Source organism: Canis aureus, chromosome 5 (assembly GCF_053574225.1).
Source record: "Canis aureus isolate CA01 chromosome 5, VMU_Caureus_v.1.0, whole genome shotgun sequence".
Taxonomy (NCBI): Eukaryota; Metazoa; Chordata; class Mammalia; order Carnivora; family Canidae; genus Canis; species Canis aureus.
The window spans coordinates 49,755,240-49,771,443 of record NC_135615.1 but is presented as its reverse complement, the minus strand read 5'-3'; the positions used below and the strand labels follow the sequence as shown (position 1 = coordinate 49,771,443).

Genomic DNA, 16,204 nt, shown 5'->3' with positions numbered 1-16,204 from the left:
CATGTTTTGACAAATTCTGACAAAGTTATAAAAGAATACGAAGCAACCAACTGCCTTCACTTCGAACTCATCTTAAAAAGTTCAATTTTATTCTTGCTAATAACCCAGGAAATTGATACTTACAAAAACTGGAAAATCTTGTTTTTCTAACTATGATAAAAAAAATTGTCACTCCTACTCAAAAGTAATTATACTAACAGCTTATAAGAAGAATTTATATTGAGTTATTAAATTAGTGACAAATGTATTTTCTTCTAGTCCGGGAATAACCTATAAATGATTTCACACATACTTGGACCCCTACAGTGCCCTTAAATTCATTTCTTCTCATGGTAAATTTTTAAAAAGCAGGGAGGAGAAAAAAAATGTTTTTGCTAATATGTTTTGGTAATTTAACTCTTTCCGAATCTCTCCCACATCCTTCAGAGACCAGGAGTTGTGTATATTCCAGTCATCTCCTCAAAAGTGAATTCTATTTGAGTGGAAGAAAAAGTTTTAGTGACAAGAATACAGATGGATGTGTAGGCATTTGCATTCTCTGCCATGTTCTACCCCTCTAACTCTGAATAAGCTATTTAGCCTCTTTGAGACTCAGTTTCCCCATTCATACCTTGAAGTTCCAAGTAACTGTATCCAAAATCTCAAAAGAGGCAAGAGGGATTACCAAGTGGTAATTACTTTGATGGCAGTACTGGGTTGGCCTTTTTATCGTCTGGAATATTTTTCAACTCTGTAGGAGCAGAGTTTAACCTGCAAATTTTGGTCCAGTAGGAACTGGTGGGGTTCAGGACACACCGCCCCAAAGCAGAACACTTTGGCATATTCATTATCTTAAGGTAATGAATATACGAAAAATGAAGAAAGCAGGAAGGTCACTCTGACCCCATGTCTCCCATTCCTCCCCCACCCCGCCCGTCCTTCCCTGAAACAGGCTTGAAATTCCCAAGTGAAAGGTATTTTCCCATACCAGGGGGAAGGAGACTGCTCTTATCACCAAAGACAGGGGGTGTGGGGCTGAGACATCTGTGCAAACAAATCTTATTAAACTAACCCTTATCTTCCTGGTTACTTCTTTACCATTTACCACCTCTAGCCCAAACACCTCTGATTTGTCAATTTTTCACAAATGTATTGTTTCTTTGGCTAAAAGGTATAAAAGTGTCCTGCTCTCTTTCACTTAAAAATCCCCTTGATGAGTCAGCTAAAAAAAAATAGCAATTTTATTCATCTCAACCCTGAGTACACATATTTTTAATAAGCTTCGTGTCAAAACAGGAGGGGCACATAAAGCACATCTGCCGTCACGAGGTTGTCCTGAGGAAGGGCAATTGTATGATTGATCAAGTTTAGAACTGAACTAGCTGCTTTCTTCATGAAACAACATCTTTACTCGAAAGAATGACTGAAACTGGTTGGTGGACATTTCCCCAACAACAAATCAGTTATGCCTGTCACTTCAAGGAAAAGTGACAGTATTTGTCAACAACGATAAAAATTTGAGCTCTTAAGCAAAAAAATAGCATTTTGGAAAATTTCGATCTACCCCCAGGATACTGACAACTTCCAAATACTCAAAGACTTGGGTGATAAGATGGCTGGTGATATAAACAACTGTGATTTTTTTTTTTTTTTTACACCATGTAACAAAACATGTCAACAAAACAGGTCCTTTGGAACAACTTTGTAACTTAATGACCTAATATTTTCCAAACGTCCGATGCACCAGGCAACAAAATCACGTCCGAATAAACAACCCATGCAGAGTGCAAAACAGACCAGTGGATTTTAATATACAGAGGGAAAAAATTAATTGACATGTTCTCAGATTCTCCATCACAACTAAAGGTTAAGAAACTACCTCTTGCTGGGGTTGAGCTGAAGTTTATTATCAAAAAATATTCACAAGCTGAAGCTGCTTGCTGCATTGCCTTTACTTGCCTGCCTGAGGCCCTCACATCACACCTGCTTGACTGGGAGGCATAGTGAATATGAGAAGTACACAAGGTTCTCCCTCGGCTCTAGGAAATAAATTGTAAACTGTTAAAAAAAAAGAAAAAGAAGAAAGAAGAAGAAGAAACCAAGGCAATAAGTTGTCCTTTTCCAACCGGATGTCCAGGTAAGTTCAAACTTTCTTCACGTGCTTCAACCAACACAACGTATTACAACAGAATGAGTGTGGGAGCAGAGTGCTATACAGCTGTCTCCCTGTAAGCAGACTTTATAGATTTATAAAAAATATAAAACGATGTCACTCTTCTAAGTTATTTGTTTTGGATCAGATAGTTATTTTTCATAAAATATCTGTTTTTTATGGTAACATATAATGGATTTATTATTGTTATTCTTAAGCAAAGAAATATTTTCAGTGTCTTAATTTCTACTAGGGGAAAGATTAATAGATAAAATGAAAGCTCTTTAAAAACCTCAGTAATATTTAATAGTGTAAAATGGACGGAAACCAAAAAGGGTGAGAATTGCTCTCTAAGCAGGGGGGTTTACGTTATCAACCGATAGTTTTGTTTAATATGCAGGTTAGAAGACCAACACGGTCCTATCCCAGAGCCTATCAGTGCCCCTGCCCCTACGTGAAGGACTAACAATATTCCCCATTCATACCAGGAGCTACCATAACACAACATCTCTACTTATCTACACCATGGGCTTCTCTGCAGCCAACTGTAAGCATCCTGTGAATAAGAACCACAACTTCTATTCCCTTGTGCCTGCTAAGTACCTTTCAAATGGCAAAGAGATGATGGGTTGATTTTCATCATAAAAATATATCTCCCAAGAGGCTATGTTCTCCTGAAGATGGACTCAACCAGCTTGCTGGTAACTCAACCAATTTGTAACACTTCCACAGCCTGGGATGAAGTACACTGTGCCTCTTTTCTAGAAGCATCATTCTCTTCAATCAAAAGTGCGTGAGAAAAGGAGGACTCCTATCTAGTCAGCCAAACCAACCCAAGTTGAGTTTTTCAGTCTAGTGTTGCAACCGGATCCCCCACATCCTGAGGGCTACATTTATCACCACGGCACACTGAAACAAATTAACACAGGCATGACAAGTAGAGAAGAGGCAGTTGAGTTTAATAATCTTACATCTGTAAAGGATTTCTTACCTCTCCCTGGATTCTCAGAACATTGAGAATTCTCACTGCCATGAGAAAGGGTGGCTATTTTTACTTCTTATTAACCAATGAGCAAGCAGGCAAGGAGATGAAATCACCCACCAATGCCCATATAACAGCTTGGGGCACAGCGCAGAGCCCCCTCACTTCCCTGAAGGAACTCTGACTCCTGCTGCCATTTTGTTTTTGAAAGCGGTGGGGGGAAGACCATCAGTCATCTTTGCTCTTTTCTGGCTTCACTCTTGCTTATTGTGGGCTCTAATTCTTTGATTTGGATGCAAGAGTATTTCTTTTTTTAAATAAACTGCATCATTATCTAGAAAATTTTCTTCTTTAAAAATGTCCAGTATGTCTCTGAGATTCCTTATTGGCACCTCTATAAAACACAACTCAACACAACTTGGCCAGAAACAGGTCAACGTCACTCCATGGCATAATAATGCAATTACCTGCCTCTTCTCTTATTTCTTACCTAGTAATATGTGTCAAAGTCCTGAGGTGTAACGTACAGTGACGTGTATAACCTGGCAATACACATTCCCATATTTTCTCAATGGTTAGATACAGATCAAGTCTGGAGAGCACTTTCCAAAAATACTTTGCTGTTAGAAAAGATACAGAACCTCAAAGCCAAAACACTCCGGAATGTCAGGGCTTTCTACCCTCATGTCGCTCAATTATTCCAGGTGTCTGAAATTATCATTTGGGAACTAGCACACTAGTGATACGAATGCAGGTGGAAGGCCATCTGGGTCTCTATGACTAAGAGACGGGTATTTATAAACAGGCTCACTTATTTTTACTCCCCGGCTGTAAATACATAAGGTATCTTCTAGAGAGACCACCAATACTCCGATGCATAATTTTCAAAGACATCACAGATTTCTTTTTTTTTTTAATTAATTTTTTTTTGACATTACAGATTTCAAGCAGGGGCAGATTTGTACTCAGATCTGACAGTCCACTCTCACCGTAATCAGGTTATGACTGTTTTGCCAGGGACCTCTCACCCTCACGGGGCCACATCAAGCCACGGGTAGCAGAACGTGCACCTATACTCACCTGGACCAGCTCCCATTCCAGGATTCAGGCCTTCCAAAGACACATGTCTCGTGGAGGTCCTCTGAGATTTGTGGCTCTTTCATTTCACAAATATTAATAAGGGCAAGGAATGCTGGACTTGAGCGAGGGCTGTTTCCTTAAATCCCAGGGAGATGAGAGCTCACAATGATCTATGGAGAAGTTCCTCCTGCCCTCCACTCCTTACTGCCTTGCCCTACTCTCGGCTGTCTCTTCTGCCAAAGCCACAGCTCCATCAGACAAGGGCCTCCGGGGAAGCCGAGGCACAGGAGCTCCGGAGCTTCCCTGTTGCTGACCCCCACCTCCAGGAAGGTGGGACAGGCCTGCGAGGGCCGTGCCCTAACCACGCAGCTGACTCCATCAAGCTTCCCAGCTGTTGGCAGCAGAGGCCAGCTGGCCAACTCCTCTTAAAGTTTTCCTGGCGGCTTTAACATGATTTTGCTGCTGAACTTGGCCAAAGCAGGAGTGGGGTGTCCTGAGGTGAGACACTGAGAGGACGAGCAAGACAGACCCAGGTTCAAATCCCAACTGTATCTTATATCTGGCCCTGGTGCAAACCACTTGACTCCTCTGAGCCTCAGCTTCCTCGTATGTAAGTGGGTGACAAAAATACCCATTTGTGAAGTTTAAAAGAGGGATTTTCTGGGATCCCTGGGTGGCGCAGCGGTTTGGCGCCTGCCTTTGGCCCAGGGCATGATCCTGGAGACCCGGGATCGAATCCCACATCGGGCTCCCGGTGCATGGAGCCTGCTTCTCCCTCTGCCTATGTCTCTGCCTCTCTCTTTCTCTCTCTGTGACTATCATAAATAAATAAAAATTAAAAAAAAAAGAGGGATTTTCTATCAAGTTCCCAGAGCGAGGTCTAGTACATCAGTGTACTGCCTTTGCCTTCCATACTTTGCTCAAAGGAGAGAAAGTCAAGTCCTCCAACACAGAAGAGCCGCAGCTCTTTCTAATCCCATCGCTAGTCCTTTTGCTGTGGACTGGCCGTGCTACCCTCACTTATACAGCAGAAGCGATTACATGGGGGCTCCCAAGAATTAAGACTTAAAGCCCCCAGACTCACCCCTTCCCTTGGTAATGGAGACGATATCCACACAACAGACTGGAAAGATCAGCTGCCCCCCACACAGCTTAAACCAATGGCTCTTAAGCTGGCTACACATTGGAATCAGCTGGAAAGCTATGGGAACATCTACGGGCTCTAAAGGAGGCCTGGGAACCTGCATTTGTAAAGGCTCCACACGTGAGTCCAGCGGACAAAGGACTGAGCCCCTGAGTTCCAGTGGAAAAGCACCCGGACTGCCTGGATCTTCCGTTTTCTCCACGGAAGCCCCTGCCAGACGCCGATCAGGACGTTACTATGTTTGTTTCGCTGGGGCCGACAACAGTCCTCCCGGCAGTTATTAGGGAGAAGAACCTTGCCCTGCTCACTTACTTACATTCAAGATTTTTAACTCAGCCCGAAAGCCTCAACCACTTTCTGATCTCGTGTCCTGGAAAAACTGCCCCTCACTCACCGTAGCTGGAGGACCAAGACAGTGATGCTCCAGACTCTCGTTCTTTCCGTCGTGCCCATCCTGGGCCTCTGTGCACTTCTGATCCATGGTCCCACTTTCACCTCGAACTCATCTCACTGGTGCCCATCATTACTGATTCCAGACAGGCCGACAATGGTAACTGGTTAAACTCTAAAACATTCAAGCTTTTTTGCTTAATTGTCTTTTTTTATATTCCTCTCTCATCAAGTCAGATGCAGGTTGTATGAGAAAGGGTAAACATGGGGCGCCTTGCGGGGGGGGGGGGGCTCAGTGGTTAAGCATCTGCCTCTGGCTCAGGGTGTGATCCCGGGTGCTGAGATCAAATCCTGCGTCGGGCTCCCCTGCAGGGAGCCTGCTTCTCCCTCTGCCTGTGTCTCTGCCTCTCCGTGTCTCTCATGAATAAATAAAGAAAAGAAAAAGGGGTTCAACAGTTTCCAATTTTATTCTCTAGACTCATGTTCAGAAATCCAAGCTGTGGGGAGGCAAAGGGGAGCAGCGGCCAAGGAAGGCATGAAGGAAGTGAAGGGACGGCTCAAAAAGTAAGAGTCCACTAGGGGAAGATCTTCCACGGCCTCGGGACAGGCTGGCTGCTAGGCCCCTGGCTGGAACACCAACACCTGGGCAAGAAGTGAGGGCGCTCCAGTCAGGAGAATGTCCTGGCTTTTCCTAGACTTGCCCAAGGGATCCTAGTTATATGGAAAAAAAAAAAAAAATCGCCAGTGGCTGTGACTCCTGGGGTGAGCCACCACCTTCTGGAGGACACATTCAACTCATCCCCAGGTCACTCCGCAGAGCACACATCACCGCAGCCCAGTTAACAGATGGGTACACTGAGCCTCTGAGAGGCAGGTCACTTCATCTGAACCAACGTCAAGCTCTAATGTGTTTTCCAAGCTCAGTGTCTTTTCCAGAACCCCTCGCACAGGATTAAGCTGATTTTTTTTTTTCTTGAAAGCACAAATCTCATTCACGGTAGGATCACAGTAAAAGTAAATTAAAATGCCTGCTCCGAAGTCACAGCAGGAGGCTGGCCCAGGGGCCCTGGCTACACTGCAGGTCTGGCCAAGTTCTCTGAGCAGCTGACAGCTTAGCCAATCCAGCTGAGCTTTAGCGGACTTGCTCGCCACCTCAGTGGCCAACAGTCATTACCTGGACTCCCCACAGTCGGCAGAGACCTGCCACGTGGGCTGCTGCTTCCTTCAGGCCCAGCTCAAATCTCTGAAAGTCTAGGTTGGCAGGGCCCAACCTCCTGCCATCTCCTGCCATCTCCAGGCCCCTGTTTACAAGTTTATCCTCCCCTCACCCCGATTCTCCCTCCACGGACCTGGGACGGCCCCTGCTTCTCCAGCTAGTGGGGCAACGCTGCCTCCTCCTGGCAGGGGTGGGAAGCGCACCCGCTGCAGCACAGCCTCCCTGGGATGTTCAAGGGAAGAGCCCAGGAAGCCCCAGGGGGGCCTTCAGGGAAGTCACCGCAGGGAGTCAGGAGGGCATGATGGGGAGAGTCAAGGAAGGAGGAGACCCCATGCATCACCCCCCATTCTATGGGGTGGGAAGGGAACATGAGACTAGCCGAGCCTCAACATGCGTCAGCCTCCCCGGGCCCCACTCCCCGGGGTGCTCACTCCAGAACCCTGAACCAGGATACCGGGGGTTCGGGGTTGCTCACAGGAAGCCAGGCGGCCGAGGCCCTGATACAGACAGGTGCAGCCAGAGTAAGAGAACGCAGGCACCCCAACCCCCACCCCGGGAAGGCATCGCTGTGAGAAGCTTAGAAAAGCTTGGGCGGCTGGAGAAGCTTGGGTGCAGGTCACCGAAGAGCTTTCCTGAGACCAGAGCTTGAAGCCTGGGGGAGCGGAGCTCTGAGATGCCCAGAAGGGGGTCATGAGACGTGTGTCAGGGAGAGAAGACACACACCGGAGGGTGTGCACGATGCTGGCGGTGGCCCTGACCCCTCTTACTTGCAGTTGTTCTGAGCTGACTAAAAAAGACAACGATGAGCTGTTTGTTCCCAAAGAGTTCTTTTATCCCCCCTTCTTTTATCCATCTAAGGTCTTTCTAGAATTGTAGCTATAGCAACAGTCCCTCAATTGTTCAAATCACACTCGGTGGAGAACACTATTTTTCCACCCTCCTTCTCACCATTTGGTTCGAACTTAGGTGGGGCCGCTGGGTTTGGAAACCAGTATCCCCCGAACTCTCAAGCGCCGCTCTCCTGGGGCTTGAGCTCCAGGGCCCAAAAGAGCCTCCTGTAAGGCAGGCCGAGCAGGGGAGAGCTGAAGCATCGGAGGTGCAAGAAGGCCCAAGGCCTAGGACAGAAGCAGGCCTAACGACCACTAGGCCTCTTTCCCCATCCTCATCTCGGCCTTCTGGTCTCATCACTGACAGTCAACTCAAGGAAACGCCATCCAGGAAAAGAAGCTGAAAGTCGGGATTTCTCCTGCAAGCCTGCGCTGGAGCCTGCCATGCCTTCTGGGCCCGGGAACACGTGCAGGCCCATCCCGGCCCCACACCCAGCCGCGCCCGAAAGTGAGAGAAACTATGCTTGACTATCCCCAGGAGAAGGAGCAAAGGAGGTCTTGCCCTCCGCCCATGCCCATGAACTAGTGAACATCCTGGGACCTGGCCCCCCACTTCAGAATGCTGAGGGGAGGGAGGGGGCCCACAGATCAGAGCCTGAGGTCTCGGTATGGAGGCCATGAACCGAGTAACCAGGATCTGCCCTTTGGGGCTGTGCTGCTGACTTGGCTTCCCCTGGAGCTCCCCTTAACCTGTTCAGAGGCACAGTTCTGAAGCCCCCCCCCCCCCGTGGGGTTCATTCAACACAGGCTTTCTAGTTAGCCTGTGGCTATGCAAAGCCTCCCAACCTTTCATTTCTGTGTCTGTCTCCCCTGCCGGGCTGCTTAGTGTATAGGCCCTAACACAGAACAGAGCTTAATAACAACGGGATACAAACATAAATGAACATCTTTGTCTGCAGTGCCCCAAGCTCTAGCTCGTCCCCTGGCCCACACCTTCAGCCCATGGACATCTGATGGAAGGTGAGGCTTTCTCCAACCTCTTCATGCCAACTGTCTACACCCTTTGTCCTAAGACCCACTTCCTAAGCTTTTCGTGGGGCTGAGTCAAATCCCAGCCTCATGAGGTAACACCCCCTGCCATGTTAATGAAGTCCTCTAGGGACAAAATATCGGTCCCCCATGTGTTTTCAGGAGAATGACAAATCTAAAATACGTAAATCAAATCACATCCCTGGGACATATGTACAGCTTGGTATGTGAGCTCCTCAGAGAAGAGATTCTATAGAAATTTAAGTCTCCTTCCAAAAAAGTGAGAAATGCCTTTCCATGCTAGACGACTGAGAGAGACTACGGCAATTCTCTGAAATTTTTCTGAAATTGTCCCCTGAGACTCAAAATTGGCAGAACCTTGTTTTCACTTTGTAGGAAGCTGGAGGCTGGACCTCAAGAGGGCTGGAGTCATTTCAGACGTGGAGATAGCCATCTCTCCTCCGTTGTCTTCTTCCCATTTCACATAGGTCTCAGCAAGCCAGGCTTTATTGATCACCTACTGTGTGCGCGTGATATATCTCTTTACCCCCAATTCAGCCCTTAATCAGTTCACATGATCTCCAGATGGGACTGAATTCTTTGAGGAGACCTGAGTTTTCTCGGAGTTCTTTCTGATGCTCCAAAGTTCAAAGCTAGCCTTGAGTAGTCATCGACACATGTCGATGAATTCATTCCAAGGCCTTCCTAAGCCTTAGAGTAGAACAGCACCCGTTTCCCAATCAGTAGTTTACCTGCAAAATAAGACTCAGAAGATATTAATCATATATACATACTTGCGCCTATCATTAAAACATCCCTGTGAGGCCCGATTTACCCCAAGCGGTCAAATTAGACAAAAACCTTTAAGATTTACTTGAGAGTGAGAGACAGAGAGAAAGAGCACACACACACAGAGAGAGAAGCAGACTCCCTGCTGAGCAGGGAGCCCAGTGCAGGACTCGATCCCAGGACCCAGGAATCATGACCTGAGCCAAAGGCAGATGCTTAACCGACTGAGCCCCCCATGTGCCCCTAGGCCAAACCTTTATAATAGAAGTCAAGGAAAGGGGGCCAGTGCCAGCCCGCTCTTGGTGATGCTTTGAATCAGTAATCACTCGCTGGGACTTCCAGGGACACAGCCCCAGGTCTGAAGGGTCTGAAACGGGAGACATAAAAAAAAAATCATTTTGAAACGTGTGGAAAAGGCGTGAGCAAGGGCTGTGGAAGCCCGTAGAGAGAGAGACGCGTGGATCTCGCAAGAGCGAGCTGACATCCGAGCTGTTGGGATGCATCAGCCCTCCAGAGCCAAGAAGCAGAGCGGAGGCAACATGTGTCACCGGGGGGGCCCGGGGGCTCTCCCCGGACAGGACACATGGACAGCAGCTGTAGCAGGGCGCAGGCCGAGGCCGGAAACGCATCCTCTGGCGGGCAGGCGGCAGCCCCCGGCGCGGGCTGGGTCTCCTAGTTCTCATATTGCCTGACGAAGGGAGAATGTAACTCCTTCCAATAACAGAAGGATTTCTTTTTTTTTTTTTTAAGATTTTATTGATTTATTCATGAGAGACACAGAGAGAGGCAGAGACACAGGCAGAGGGAGAAGAAGCAGGCTCCTCACAGGGAGCCCGACGCAGGACTCGATCCTGGGTCCCCGGGGTCACGCCCTGGGCCAAAGGCAGGCGCTCACCCGCTGAGCCCCCCAGGCACCCCAACAGAAGGATTTCTAAAGGCATTTGTCTCTGATCCTATAACCTCTGAGCTAGAGTCGGGGTTCGAGTTTTGAAGCTCTGGGCACCAAGCCACATTGGAGTGGGAGGAAAAAACAGGGATCAAAGCTGTTTCCTTGAAAGGAATTTCAGAAGAACCAGCCCTCTGATCCCTATTCCCTTCTGGGGCAGTAGAGTTTCTTACCTTTTCCCCTTCCCCCCACCCCCCACAAGGATGATGGCATCGGTCTGTAGTTTCTTACTCCCGAAACAATGACCAAGTGCTCCAAAGGCATTTTGAGCCCTTCTCTAAATGATACCTGTCTGCAAAACCAAAATAGATTTATCTGGTCTCTCAGTTTTAGCCCATGAGGGAAGAAAGAGAGTCAAGTCACACCTTTTTGGAGAAAGGTCTGCTGAGATTTCCACTCATGGAGGCTGGAGATCAAGAGACCTCTCCCGTCAGACATTGAGAGCGCACCCAAGAAAGCAGGGCATCCCCTGTCTCTGGGCCACGGGGCTCCTCTGTGCTGGGGGCGGGTTCCTCAGGGACCCATGGGGCCTGCTGTCATTTCTGGGTTATTTGTCTCATCTCCAGCAGACTCTGAGTCTTACCTCCGTAGCGGCACTGCCTGTCACAGTGGATGGCATGCCATCGTGAGGATGACTTCAATCAAATGAGGACCTACCCCACACTGGTCACTGGGCCAGTTGCTTCAGATACATGATTTTGCTTAATTTTCTCAAAATCCCATTTTACATATTGAAAAGATACGATCCTCACTTTCCACATGGAAAATTAAAGCTCACAAGGTGTATTCAACTTAGTGTTACATGTCCAGGGAGAGTCGGCAGAGATTTGAGCTCCGTCTGTATGACCCCAAACCCATGCCTTTTCTACTCCCTGTGCTACCGTGAAAGGGGCCCACCACACGAGGGCTTCAGCTCTTGAATGAATTCTTCAAAGTCCAGGTAGTGTGGGTGGACTGATTCATTTGGCAAAATTACATTTTAAAGCAAATTCAAAGTGCCATTTGACCTGCACTCTAATCAAATATATATATTACAGGCACTGGCGTGGCTCAGTGGTTGAGCATCTGCCTTCAGCTCAGGTCATGATCCTCGGGTCCTGGGATCGAGTCCCGCATCGGGCTCCCTGCATGGAGCCTGCTTCTCCCTCTCTCTGTGTCTCTGCCCCTCTCTGTGTGTCTCTCGTGAATAAATAAAATCTTAAAATACACATATATGTATTTCTGTTAGGAAAAAAATTCCCCTGGAAGACCAAGGTGAGTAGTTTTTAGCACAACAATTCGAAGAGACTCCTGGCACATGCTACTCACCAAGCTGGTCCACACACCAGCAGCAGCAGCTAGGAGCTTTTAAACTTGTAGCTCTTCCATCTTCCTCAGTACACCCTCTCGTTTTATGAGCTACTATTATTTCCTATTCATGGAGTTTCAGCCATGTGCTGAATAATACATCCAGGGAGCAGGAACTGGAATCAAATCCTAATCAAAGGGTTGGCCATTTTACTAAGGCAAGCTTTCAGCGAATGCTAGGTTTCTGAGAACGCAGGAGGACTAGGCCAGAACTACCCTGGCGGTTGAGTAATGGCCCCAGGACTCGGCCCTTCGGGTAAACAGAGATGTAGAGATGTGGAATGGTAGTTATTGCTGAGGCACCAGAACTAAGAATGCCACATTCCAAAGTGGGCGTGAGACCATCATGGTGTAGGCTTTATATTAGCAGAGATCAAAATCCGTTTTTGTGCCTCTTACCCTTGAGCCCCTCTTCGGTCTCACAGCCAGCCTCCTTGCATATAAAAAGATGCGTGTTAGAATTAGGGGAAACGTTTACAAGACACTTAGTGCTGAGCTGAGTCCAGATACCACTTCAGGGGTCTCTGACTTCAAGCCTCAGGAAAGAGGCCACAACAAGACCACATGGAGAGTCTGATACGGGTCTTCTGGTTGAGGGGACATGATGACTCCCATATGGAAAACTCTGGGTGACTGCTTCCACGGCAAAGGGTCAGGGTGTTAGGCTACTGCACAGCTGAACACATTCTTTTGGACTCATGTTGAGTGAGCCAGGGGAAGGCTCTTACGTTCTCTCCAAGATGGCTGCCTAGAGGCACAAACAGTCCTGAGCAGAAAGACACCTCAGGCTGAGCAAGAGGACGCAACCAACCGCAACGAGGACATCGCCTAAGAGACATTTCTCGCTGAGAGGAACCGCAGGTGAGAGATGGCCCGCAGAGGCAGGTGGGCAAGTGCAGGTCCCTGAAAAGCCTAAAAGCAGAGCTAAGGAGAGAGTCCCCCTTGCCCACTTGTCAGCTCCTGACAGCGCTGGTCAAGCGTGAGCTTTCCTGACCTCTTCTTTTCTCCCATCGTCTGCTACCGCCCCCGAGGGTCAGCAGTTCAGGGGAGCAAGGTGGAGGAGAGGGGAAAGTAGAAGGCTGGGGAGGGGTGGAGGAGCAGCCCACCACAAGCACCCAGCAGGGGGAGATAACCGAAATGTATTCCCTCACAGTTGTGGAGGTCAGAAATCCAAAATCTGTTTCACTGAGCTGAAATCGAGGGGTCGGCAAGGCCGCACCCCAGCCCCAGGGGATCTAGGGGAGATCCCATTCCTGCCTCTTCCAGCCCCTGGCGACCGTTAGCATGCCTCGTTTTGTGGTGGCATCACCACTGTCTCTGCCTTCCTGGTCACGTGCCCTCTTCTCTCCTGTGTAATAAAATCTCCCTCTGACTCTCTCTTATAAGGATGCATGTGATGACATTTTGGGCCCACCCTGATTATCCAAGAAAACGTCCCCATCTCAAATCCTTAACCAAATCACAGCTCTTGCCACTTAAGGTAATAGTCACACCCTTTGACCGGGCGAGGCATCATTCACAGGTTCAAAGGATTGGAATGTCTCCTGAGGGAACATTATTCAGCCTTCCAGAGCGGTACAGAAATTAGCCAATGGGTTTAGGGGTTAACACCTAACGAACAACCTGAAACAGGGTGGTTAAGTGACTTTCTTAACATCACACAGCCAAACAGTGGGTGATTCAGGACTTCAAGAAAGAAGTCTCCTGACTTCTAGACAAAAGCTTTGCCTTCTACGATACACAGTGACAAGTGACATTGGAACCCTTTACTTGCTATAGCTATTTTAAAGGTTTATCCAAGCATCCCATAACAGTTTCCTCCAAGAAAATCTCCATTTGGAAGCTCCTAAGTAAACACGAGAGAAAGGAGATTGCACCAGAGCCAGCTTACAGAAATTCTCACCCATTTCCACTCCAGGAGTATTTAAGGACCTCACAGAGCAAAGAATGAACTATGGGATTTCTCTTCTGGGATGAGAAGAGCTGGAGACATGATAAATCACCAATAGTAGTCATGAAGTCTAACTGCAGAAGACACTCAATGAGCACCTGTTTTGAGCAGAACCACATCTAATTACCTACCACGAAATAAAAGGGGGGAAGGGCCAGCAGGTGATGGCCTCCAACCTTCATCATTACTTAAGCACAGACAAGGCGGTACAGGCATGCCTCTCGTTGTGCTTTACCACGCTTCAAAGAGCCTGTGTTTTTCACAAAGTGAAGGCTTGTGGCAACCCTGCCTCAAGCAGATCTATCACGCCATGCTTCCAAGGGCATTTGCTCACTTCATGTCTCTGTGTCACATGTGATAATTCTCACAATATTTCCAACTTTGTTGTTATTATATTTGTTATCTGTGGATCAGCGATCATGACTCACCAAGAGCCCAGATGACGGTGCGCATTTTTTGAGCACTCAAGTATTTTTTATTTTTTTAAAGACTTTATTTATTCATGAGAGACATAGAGAGAGAGGCAGAGACACAGGCAGAGGGAGAAGCAGGCTCCATGCAGGGAGGCCGACGTGGGACTCGATCCCAGGATTCCAGTATCACACCCTGTGCTGAAGGCAGATGCTTTAACTGTTGAGCCACCCAGGCATCCCTCAAGTATTTTTTAATCAAGGTATGCACACTGGCTTTCACACATAATGGTGCTGTACACTTAATAGACAACCAGAGGGTTGTTTATAATAGCATATTATGTTATTATAAAAAACATAATTTTTATATTCCCTGGGAAGCAAAAAAAAAATTTCATTTGATTCACATTATTGCAATATTTGCTTTATTGCAGTGGCTGGGAACCAACTCCACAATATCTCTGGGGTATCCGTATATTTATTATGGGTCCTTTTGTCTTGGATGTGGTGAGTTGTAGTTTGGATTGAGAGAAGCAAGAAGGACCAGCCCAGTGCTGGTGAAGGAGGAGGATAAATACCAAAATTTGGACAAGTCTCCAAGATACCCTTGCTTAAAGCTCTGTAGGGCAGAAACTTCTCACCTGTATGTGTCCACAAGCCTGATGTTGACAGGTAGCCAGGCTCTAGAAAGGTATAAGACAGCAAGCCATCTGTGGGGACGCAGATATGCCAAGAACCCAAGAAAATGGAACCTGGGTGTCAGGCAGCTAGTGTCGACAGAGGGGGCTGGAGAGAGAATGACTGGGAGAGAGACTAGCTGGGAGCCCAGAGGAGCCGTGAGGTGAGGGTGGGTCCCTGCTGGGCCACCTCTCCGGAGATCAGGGGGCAGAGGGAGAAAAGGGATGACCTGGGACTCACAGACTGTTGCAAGGCTTAGCCTATCAAGACGGGAAGCTTCATCTCCTTTACAGCGTCTCACAGAGAGGCCCTGAGGAAAAGCCAAGGGCGATTTTAAGACTTGAAAAGCTCTCATGGGAGACATCAAGAGACCAGTGGCATTTGCAATCTGTACTTATTTTAAAATCAGTGGCTGTCAACAAGCTAAGTGCTAAAAATATGTTTGTTCCCCTTTTGCCATATTACAGACCCGAAAATATTGAAGTTATGAGGGTGCCTCTGCCTCCGCCACCCACTTAGTGTCAATTCAAAGGTGAAGCTGTTATAATTAGCCCTTTTCAAATGATCTTGATTTTCTTCTGCCGTCTTCTAAATTCAGGAATATAAAATCCGTTGAAGGGGAGCTTGCCTCTCTCAAGAAAACTCGACAGCTAATTATATCCTTGAGTTGAGCAAATCTTGGTTGCTCTCCTCTTCCTGAAAGCAGCAAACTCCCTCCTTCCCTTCCTGAGGCACACATGGGGTGGTTACTCTTCCTGGATTTTCCACTCATTCTTGGCCCTCTGAGGTCCCCAGGCTGGGAAAGAAAGAAAAGAGAAAGAAAGAAGAAAGAAAAGAAAAGAAAGAAGAAAAGAAAAGAAAAGAAAAGAAAAAGAAAGAAAGAAAGAAAGAAAGAAAGAAAGAAAGAAAGAGAAAGAAAGAAAAGAAAGAAAGGAACCTTTGCTTTTATTGATTTTGCACACTTCAGGCCAACAGTGACAGTGAAAGCAGATACAAGGGACCTGACCCTCACACGCAACCGGAAGTGTTTGACAAGAGCGATAAAACAGGTCTGAGCTGACCTGACCCACTGGGCACTCTCACTTCAATCCTGAGCTCACCCATTTCACAGGAGCTACCGAGTCCTGCTCATTAGGGATCCCTGGTTCCTCTGCCCATCTGTCCCATATCCTTCGCTTTCCCAGTCAGTTTCCAGCAGGGTTTCAGGTGACAGTGATGTCACCTTTCAAGAGCCACACTGAAATTTTGATGCTGGCACTTCAGGTGCAAGACGAGCCCGGCTAG

General features: G+C 47.5%; 1 long non-coding RNA gene across 2 annotated transcripts in view; it reads right to left on the bottom strand.

Moving 5' to 3' along the window:
* Positions 1-8,196: 8,196 nt before the first annotated feature.
* The window catches only part of LOC144314165 (uncharacterized), a 33,598-nt gene continuing 25,590 nt past the window's right edge, over positions 8,197-16,204 (bottom strand). The window contains exons 4-5 of one of the 2 annotated variants that reach the window (XR_013379946.1): positions 9,843-9,955; positions 8,197-9,551 (exon numbers count right to left, since the gene is read on the bottom strand). This is a non-coding gene — a long non-coding RNA (uncharacterized LOC144314165). Of the gene's footprint in view, positions 9,956-16,204 lie in introns of both variants that reach the window. The other variant, XR_013379945.1, reaches the window with a different exon arrangement.